At 35.7% G+C, this 9,806-nt stretch overlaps 1 long non-coding RNA gene across 1 annotated transcript in view; it reads right to left on the bottom strand.

Annotated features, from left to right (window-relative positions):
* Positions 1 to 5,080: 5,080 nt before the first annotated feature.
* Positions 5,081 to 9,806, bottom strand: part of LOC111732382 — a 21,213-nt gene continuing 16,487 nt past the window's right edge. The window contains exon 3 of the long non-coding RNA XR_002777530.1: positions 5,081 to 5,092. This is a non-coding gene — a long non-coding RNA (uncharacterized LOC111732382). The remainder of the gene's footprint in view (positions 5,093 to 9,806) is intronic.

Raw genomic sequence — 9,806 nt, 5'->3', positions numbered from 1 at the left:
AGCCTTGCCTTGTTCCTAATCTTAGAGGGAAGGTTTTTAGTTTTTCACCATTAAGTATAATGTTGGCTGAGGGCTTGTCATATATGTCCTTTATTATGTTAAGGTCTTTTCCTTCTATATCGATTTCGTTAAGCATTTTGCTCATAAATAGATGTTGTATCTTGTCGAAGGCTTTTTCTGCATCTATCGATACAATCATATGATTCTTATTTTTTAATTTGTTTATGTGGTGTATCACATTAATCAATTTGCGTATGTTGAACCATCCTTGTGTCCTTGGGATGAAGCTTACTTGATCATGGTGTATAATCTTTTTAACATGTTGCTGTATTTGGTTCGACAGAGCTGAAGAGATGAATAGACAGTGCTACAATAATAGTTGAAGATTTAAACACCCCATTTTCAATAATGGAAAGAATAAGATCAATCAGGAAATAGAAGACTTGATCAACACTGTAAACCAATTAAACCTCAGACATATGCTGAACATTTCACTCTAGCACAACAGAATACAATTCTTTTCAAGTAAATGTGGAACATTCTCTTGGATAAGACCATATGTTAGGACACAAAGCAAGTCTTAATACATTTAAAAAGAATAAAATATATAAAGTATCTATTCTGATCACAATAGAATGAAACTATAAATCAATAAAGGAAGGAAAACTAGAAAGTTCACAAATACATAGTTGTCAAACAACACACTCTTTAAAGACAACTAATATATCAAAGAAGAAATCATAATGGAAATTAGAAAATACCTTGAGATGAATGATAATGGAAACACAACATATCAAAAATTATGGGATACAGCAAAAGTGGTACTAACCCTTGACATTTATACCTGTAAAATACATACATTAAAAAAGAACTATCTCAAATCAGTAACTTATTGTACATCTTAAGGAATTATAAAAAGAGGAGCAAATGCAACCCAAAGCCGGCAGAAGGAAGGAATCCAGAAAGATTAGAGTGAGAATAAATAAAATAGAGAACAACAACCACAATAAAAATGATATAAAATCACATGGAATCTCAATGAATCCTGAATAGCCAAAACAATTCTGAAAAAGAAGAAAGTAGGGGGACTCATAATTTCCAATTTCAAAACTCAATTCAAAACTATAGTTACCAGAACAGTGTGGTAGTGGCATAAAGACAGATATATAGACCAATGGAATAAAATAGCCCAGAAATAAACTCTTGCATTTATCATCAATTCATTTCAAGAAGAGTGCGAAGATTATTCATTTGTAAAGAACAGTCTTTTCAACATGTTATGCTGGGAAAACTGGATATCTACATGTAAAAGAGTGAATTTGGATCCTTGCCTTACATTCTATGTGAAATCGAGTCAAAATGGATGAAATACTGGTAATGTAATAAAAAGGATGTAGATGATAGAGGCTTTGTTCATTCCTCTTGCGACCAAATCAAAGTTGTGACAGAAACAAGGAGCAAACAGCAAGAAAAGTTGCCTGGGATCTAGACAAGCAGAAGCACTACAATTAGGGAGAGAAATAGGTAGAAGGTAGAAAATATGCTTCTATTTTTTCTTCTAAGAAGGTAGAAGGTAGGAGGTAGAAGGTAGAGGGCGAAGATGTGAGGCTGCCCAGTCCCGAGTGGTTAAGTGGGACGGAGACACTGTCAGCAGCTGCAGACACCTCTTAAAGGGGCCGTGTTCGTGATCAAACTTTTGCGGTGATGGAACTGCTTGCTCTGAGCACCAGCACGAGGTCAGCTGCTCCGGGGGCACCAGGGACTTACAGGGGGACACTGAATGGTCAGAGTAAGGGTTGGAGGTGAGAACCTCTCCTGAAAAGAAGTGCAAGTGGTATCCATTGTTCCTCTGTTGAGCTCTACCCTCTCCCAGTGTGCAGATGCAGTGCCGCCATAGCTAAAATCATCAAACTGGATAACAGAGGTTGCTTGCCCAGAAGATTCCCTGAAATTCTGCCTCTCCCAACTCATGGCCTCACCGAAGCCACATTCAGTTGTGTCCTTGGCGAGTCAGATCCTCTTTGCTGAGTAGTGCCAAGACTCTCTCTGGTGGCAGCTGGCCTGTTTCTGGTGTGGCTTCTTGAGGCATCTATAAGCACAGCATCCATGGATTGTTTGCTGAATCTTAACAGGTGGCTTTGGTGGTGGTGGGGCACAGACTGGAGCTAAACCCCTCTCAGGACTGTGCCACTGGATTACTTACCACACAAAGCTGCACTAATAAGACCAGGAGACTTAGGAGCTTTGCTTAGTACATAGAAACAGACACAGAAAGGCAGCCAAAATGGGAAGACAAAGAAGCAGAAACCATATGAGAGAACAGAACAGAGACCCAAAAATAATGGAGTCAAGCAATTTAATGGATGCAGATTTCAAAACACTGGTTATAAAGATATTCAACGAACTTAGGGGAAATGTTGACAAATTCAGTGAGAACTTTAACAAAGAGATAAAAAACATAAAAATGGAAATGGAAATTATAAAAGAGAACCAGTCAGAAATGAAGAACACATTATCTGAGATGAAGGGTATATTAGAGTGAATAAACAGAGTGTATAAAGAAGAAGTTTGAACCACAGATATAGAGGATTGGGAAGCCAAGAACACTCAATCAGAATGGCAAGAAAAAAGAAGCAAATACTAGAATAATAATTTAAGGAGCCTATGGGACACTATTGAATGTAAAAATATTTGTGTCATAGGCATACCTGAAGGAAAACAAGAAGTTGAAAAGCTATTTGAAAAAATAATGTTGGAAAACTCCCCTCACCTGGTGAAGGAAATAGACATATAACTCCAGGAAGCTCAGAAAGTCCCCAAAAAGATGAACCCAAAGATGCCCATACCAAGACACATTATAATTACAATGCCAAAGGTTAAATACAAAGAGAGAATCTTAAAAGCAGCAAGAGAAAAACAGATAGTTACCTATAAGGGAACACCCATAAGACTGGCAGCTGATTTCTCAAAAGAAACCATGCAGGACAGAAGGGCTTGGCACAAAATATTTGACGTGATGAAAACTTAGGATCTACAACCAGAAATACTTTAACTAACAAAGCTATCATTTAGAGTTGAAGGACAAATAAAAAGCTTCCCAGACAAAGATAAGCTAAGGGAATTTATCAACACCAAGTCAGTATTACAGAAAATGTTGAAGGGACTTCTTTAAGAAGAAAAAACATGTATCAAAAACAGGAATAAAGAATGGTAATAAGTACATTCCTATCAACAGGTACCTCAAATGGAAAAGAATTAAATAGTCCAACCAAAAGGTAGGGTGGCTGAATGGAAAAGAAAACAAGACCCCTACTTATATTGCCTACAAGAGACTCACTTCAGATTAAAACACTCACAGACTAAAAGGAAGGGGATGGAAAAAGATATTACTTGATGGACCTAGAGGGTATTGTGCTGAATGAAATGGGTCAGATAGATAAAGACAAATATTGCATGATTTCACATACTTGTAAAATCTAAAGAACAAAATAAACAACAACAAAAACAATGGCAAGAAAAGCAGAAATAAACTCATAGATACAAAGAATATTTTAAGGGCTACTTGATGTGAGGGAGTTGGGGGATGGCAAAAAGGGCTAAAAGATTAAGAGGTACAAATGGATAGTTGCAGAATAGACATGGAGATGTATAGTGTTGCATGGGGAAGATGATTAATAATGTAATAAATATGTAAGTGAGAAGAGGGGTACTAGATTTAGTGGAGTGATTGCTTTGCAAGTTAAGTGGATCTCTGATCACTATGCTGAACAATTGAAACTGGTATATTATTATATGCCGACTATAATTTTTAAAAGTCTAATTGCATTGTACAATGTAAATATTGAGCAACTAATTGTCTATTATATTTCAATGAAGCTGAAAAAAACTAAAGAAAAGAAAGAAAAAACAAATAAGGGGAAAGAATGGATCAAAGACCTAATATAAGAACAAAAACTATAAATTTCTCAGAAGAAAACATAGAAGAATATCTTCATGAAATTGGATTTGGCAGTGTTTTCTTGGATATAACACCAGAAGCACAAGAAACAAACAAAAAGATAGATAAGCTGGATGTTTTCAAAATTAAAAACTTGTGGATCGAAGAACACTATTAAGAAAGTAAAAAGACAACCCATAGGATGGAAGAAAATAGTTTCAAGTCATATATCTGATAAGGAATTAATATCTAGAATATATAAGGAACTCCTAAAAATAATAACAACAAAAGCACAATAAAAAACGAGCGAAGGAATTGAATAGACATTTCTCCAAATAAGATACACAAATGGTCAATAAGTACATGAAAAGATGATTGACATCATCATGAGGAAAATGCAAATTAAAACCACAGTGTGATACCACTTCACACCCACTAGGATGGCTATTATTGGGGGAGAAAAAAAAGAAAATAACAATTGTTGTTGAGGATGTGGAGAAATTGGAACCTTTGTGCATTGCTGATGGAAATGTAAAATTGGGCATTTCATTGTATAAAACAGTTTGGTAGTTCCTGAAAAAGCTAAACATAGAATTGCTATATGACATGGAAATTCTACTCAAAGGTGTATACCCAGAAGAATTGAAAACAGGGACTTGTAAAAATATATGTATGCCAATGTTCATAGCATCATTATTCACAATTCCTGTCATAGAAATGGTTCCAGAGTACAGAAGAGCCTGAATGCTCTTTAACTCATTTGATTTTGCCAGTACCACCCACTGCAAAGTTGATGAAATGGGTCCCGAAATGAAAACTAAAGATCAGGTTCAATTATGAATATAGGAGCAAAATAAGATACAAGCAATCTATACAGCATATATTAAAAGAATAATAGATTGTGACTCAGTAAGGTTGTTACACAGGAGCCCCAGGCCTGGAAGGGCTATGTTCTGAGTTAATCCTACAAAGGTTTTCCCAGGAGAACAAAGATAGTTTATTGAGAATAATTTTATTAATGTGCTGAATCTTAATTGATGCTGAAAAATTTTTTATATAATTCAACAAAAAATTTTAATTTAAAAGATCTTGGCAAGCTGAAAATTGGAGAAAATGTACTAAATGCATGAAATTTTTATTAGAAATCTACATCAACTGTGTGACTGAATGGTAAAACATTAGAACCATTCCATTCAAAGACAGAAACAAGATTAGGATGCCTGCTATTACTAAATCGTATTATACTAGAAGCGTTAGCCAAGGAACTAAAATAAAAATATAAAATGAGTTATTAAATTGTTAAGAAAAAATTCAAATTTCAAATAAACAATGCAAGTATGTAAAATGATGGATTATTACACAAAAAATTCAGTAAGATAGCCAAAATAACAGCATTAAAAAACAAAGTACTGGACCTAAACCAACCCTTCTCATAGGACAACGAATGCCTCAGTGGTAACTTGTATGGACAGACTACAACTTGTCAGAACCACTCCCTATTTCATCTTATAAAAATTCTCCCAAACTGCAGTGCAACAGCAGGGGAAAGATTCAGTTTTCAGTCAGTGTGCTGAGTTGTGGAGCTAAATGTTGCTTTATAATGCATACGAAAATGGAGTATTTCTTGCCTGAGTTTGTGTATTGATGTTTGTTCACCTGCTCTCTGACTCATTACACTTTTCTGTATGTACACTGGGCATATGTGCATATATCGTTTTCGAGGATCTAAAAATAGTTTTGTGAGTAAAATCCAAATGTACAAATTAAAAACAACTCAATACCTTTCTTCTACCCCAGTAATAATAACTTAGATTATATAATAGAAAAGGCCATTTGTAATAAATAAAATAAACCAAAAGATGTACAAGTCCTGTGTGATATACCAGGTTTATAAATAGGAAGGCTTACCATAAAGGTATTAAAAGTCCCCAACTGGTAACTGAATTCATTATAATACAGTCAAATTCAGATAGGATTTTAAAAAAGGACTTGATAAACAGATTCTAGAGCTTCTCTAGAAAAGTCATAAAAATTCCCAAGAAATTTTCTAAAAATGACAATAAGATTTGACCAACTAGATAGATAGCAAATAAAGCTATAAAACTATAGTAATTTAACATTGTTTTTGGCTCAGAAATAAAGTCTAGGAATAGTCACATATTTATATAGAAATTTTGTATATGGTAAAGGTGGCATATACAAAATGAACAAATTAATGTTGTTTTTTCAATTGGATATCCAATTAGACTATCATTGTCACCACATAAAACTAAGTAAATAGATGTAGTCTTGGTAGATTAAAGATTAATCATAAAATAACATAAAACATTGGAAGAAAATATAGGAAAGTGTTTTAAGTTTTCTCAAATAAAGCATAAAACTACAAAGGCATAACGTTGAATATTTATGAATTAAAAATATCTATGTGAAAGAACAGCATAAATAGTGTTAAAATACACGAGAAAACATTTGTAACATATTTAACAGAAAAAAGGACTAATTTCCACGATATAAAAAGAACCATTATATATCCATAACAAAAAGACAACCAACCATAGAGAAATGGGCAAAAAGATATTAGAAACCATTTAGAAAAGAAACAAAGTATTAGCAAACATTGGAAAAAGATGCTTGTCTTAGCTCAGGCTGCCACAGCAAAATATCATCGACTGGTTAACTTAAACAACAGAAATGTATTTTCTCACAGTTCTAGAGCCTGGAAGTCCATGGTTAGAGTGCCAGCATAGTTGGGTTGTGGTGAGAGCTCTCTTCTTGGCTTGCAGACAGCCGCCTTCTTTCTGTATCTTCAGGTGGCAGAGACAAAGGGAGCAAGCTATTGGGTGTCTCTTCTTATAAGGGTACTAATCCAGCCACGAGGACTCTGCCTTCATTACTTCATCTAATTCTACCTCCTAAAATCCCTGTCTCCAAATACAGTCACATTGGGGGTTAGGGTTTTGACATATCATTTTGGGGTGGGAGACACAATTCAGTCCACAGCAATGCTCAAACTCACTATTCATCAGAGAAATGCAAATTAAACAATAAGAAGCTATCACTTCTCGCCCATCAAATTGGCAAAAATTGATAAGACTGATGATATTACATGCTGTCAAGAAGACAAAAAGAATGATTCTCTCAAACACTGAGGTTGAGAGTGTGACTAGGTGAAGCCTTTGCAGAAGTCATCATGGTATTAGCCATCAAAGTCTACAAAGCCCTTAATGCTTCAACCCTGCAATCCTAGTTCTGAAAATCTGTTCTAGAGTAATATTTGCTCTCATGAGCAGAGAAGCATGCTGATAGATGTTCTTTTCAGGGTTGTTTATGGCAGCCAAAAGATAGGAATAATCTAAATATCCATCAATAGGAGGGTCCCAATAGTAAATTTCATAATCCCTGACATAGCACACTAGGCATTTATTAAGGAGAGAGAGAGAAAGTCAGAGTAGAGGTTATCTTTTGTGGTGAAGTGACTGGAAGAGGGCATAGGAGTCTTCTGCCAGTGCCTTGTTTCACGTGCAGGTTACATGAGTGTGCTGTTTGTGAGTTCATTGGTATACACATATGAATTGTGCACTCTTATGTACTTCAATAAAATATTTTTAAAATAAGAGACCCAGTGTACTCTTGATTTAAAGGAGACTCAGTTTCTTAAACTCTTTATTTAAATAAAAAATCTAGCTCTATCATGGATTCTTGGGGAGTACTTTGTAGATAGAGGGAATATTAATTTTTCTTTTAAATCCACACACCTGTGGGAAAAGAGAAAAAATACTTTTAATCTCCTCTGACTTAACAAAGAAAATTTAAAAGCATGTCCTTCTTCCAGAAAATAGAGATGTCAATTCAAGTATTGTTACAGGGGTGACACAATAAATAAGATCACTCATCAGAATTGAAGACTGTAGAGGTTAAGACATAGTAAAATGTCAGAGTCTGAGTTTAAGTTTGTTAAGTTTTCTGGAGTTAGAAATAAAATTTACTAGATCAATTTATGGTGTGGAACAGAATCTGCTCTCCTGTAGCTGCTTATTCTGTTGATATTCTCCCTCTTATCCTGCTTAGAGTTCTTTAACCAGCAAGGATATGAGCTATCATTGAGGGAAAAAAGGCTGATCTGAGGACCTGAGAATTTACCCTATGAACCAGGAGAGGACAGTGGGAGATTATTTACAAACGGAATACAGGGTATTCTGTGTTTAAGGTCTTTAGTACTAACAGGAAAAGATCTTCAAGACCTAGTGGTAAGCAGAAAAAGTGTGATTTCAATGTGTAGGACATATATTCACATGGAAATACAAAGAAAAGGAAACTAGAAATAGTTATAACAAAATATAAACAGCAATTACTTTGGAAGGGGAAAATGATACCAGGACCAGCCATAAAAGTGAGCTCCTCTTCTTCATATTCTTTGTATTACTTTGATTCTTTATGAGAATGTATTTGTGTGAGTACAAATAAAGATCCCAAGTAAATAAATAAATAGGTTTAAAAACTGAAGGGAAAAAGAGAATTGAAAAATTACCTGGCCTATTTGACCATGAAAAATTCTGTTGAGAGCAGTTACTGAGTTGTTCTGGAGGGTTTGGGAATAATTAGTGCAGGGGTACATAGACAACTGAACAAATAAAACAGAAGAGGAAGGAGGAATATGAGGAGGAGTAGGAGGAGACAGGAGAGGAGGGGCAGAAAGTGGAGGAGAAGGAAGAGGGAGAGGAGGGAGAGGAAAAAGAAAAGGAAGAAAAAATCTGAAGGAGTGCAGGCAAAATGGATTGCTTGGCTGTTGAGTTCAAAAATTAGTTCAGAAAGAGTATGTAATCATCATGAACTACTGGGCCCACTAATGGAGCATACTTACACAGACATAATGAAATGTAAGCCCTATAAAGTGAGTTAAAAATTGTGATCTCATTCTGTGGGAAGTAGTGGGCAGAGATAAAAGGGAGTAAGAGTGTTAAATATGCATGTTTCATTATATTAGTTCAATGATGATATTTCAAGATACAAAAAAATATATATTTTGTTTTGTTTTACATTTACTTGGTGGTAAATACCAGATGAATGCTCAAGAGTGGAATACAGGTTGGGAGGAGTCAGGAAGCTGAAGCAGAGAAGACTGATTGCCTTTCCAAGTCTTGTAGCACATTGTGACTTTTTGAATCTGGCTGTTCATGCTGACGAGGGCCATCCTGACTCAGCATGGCTTTGCAACTGATTGTAACAAGCCCAGCTTGAGCTGGTCTTGGGAGGGACAGAGATGGCTGACCCTCTAGGCCCACTAGCTAACACAGCAGACAATCAAGCATAATCTCCTCTCCAGACACACCCATAACATGGAGCATTGTCTCACAAACACATGTAACCTGTACAGAAAACAGAGGAGAGAGACACAGCATCATAACAGTTAAGATTAAGGTTAACCATGGACCAGGACCTTTGTTGTTTTCTTCACTCATTATTTCCTGTAAACCTCCAAATAAGATGGGTCTCTCTGTTGGGTATGAATTTCAAGCTGTAACCCCTGATGTCTAAGAAATGTAACTCTATTTTCCTGCATTGGTACTGGTTAGGGTATATGAAGCTGTGGAAATAGGCCAGGAATGTCATGGCACAACACAATAGTTTATTTTCTGCTCAATCATGGGAGTCAACTGGGAAAAGGGGAACTGTTCCTAGAATGATTCAGGGACCGAGGCTGATGGGAGTTCGTCAATCTCTACAACATGTGGCTTTCAAGTCACCATGGTATACCTTGCCCAGTCAACTAGGGGAAGAACAGTATGGGGGAGTACCTGTTGGAGCTATTTAAAGGCCAGAATTGTTTGCAGCACATATCACTTCTGATCGCATTCTATAGAGCCAAAGA

Source organism: Pteropus vampyrus, unplaced genomic scaffold, assembly GCF_000151845.1.
Source record: "Pteropus vampyrus isolate Shadow unplaced genomic scaffold, Pvam_2.0 Scaffold452, whole genome shotgun sequence".
In the NCBI taxonomy this organism is placed as follows: Eukaryota; Metazoa; Chordata; class Mammalia; order Chiroptera; family Pteropodidae; genus Pteropus; species Pteropus vampyrus.
Note: the sequence above shows the minus strand (reverse complement) of the source record. Positions and strands in the feature narration are given on the sequence as shown.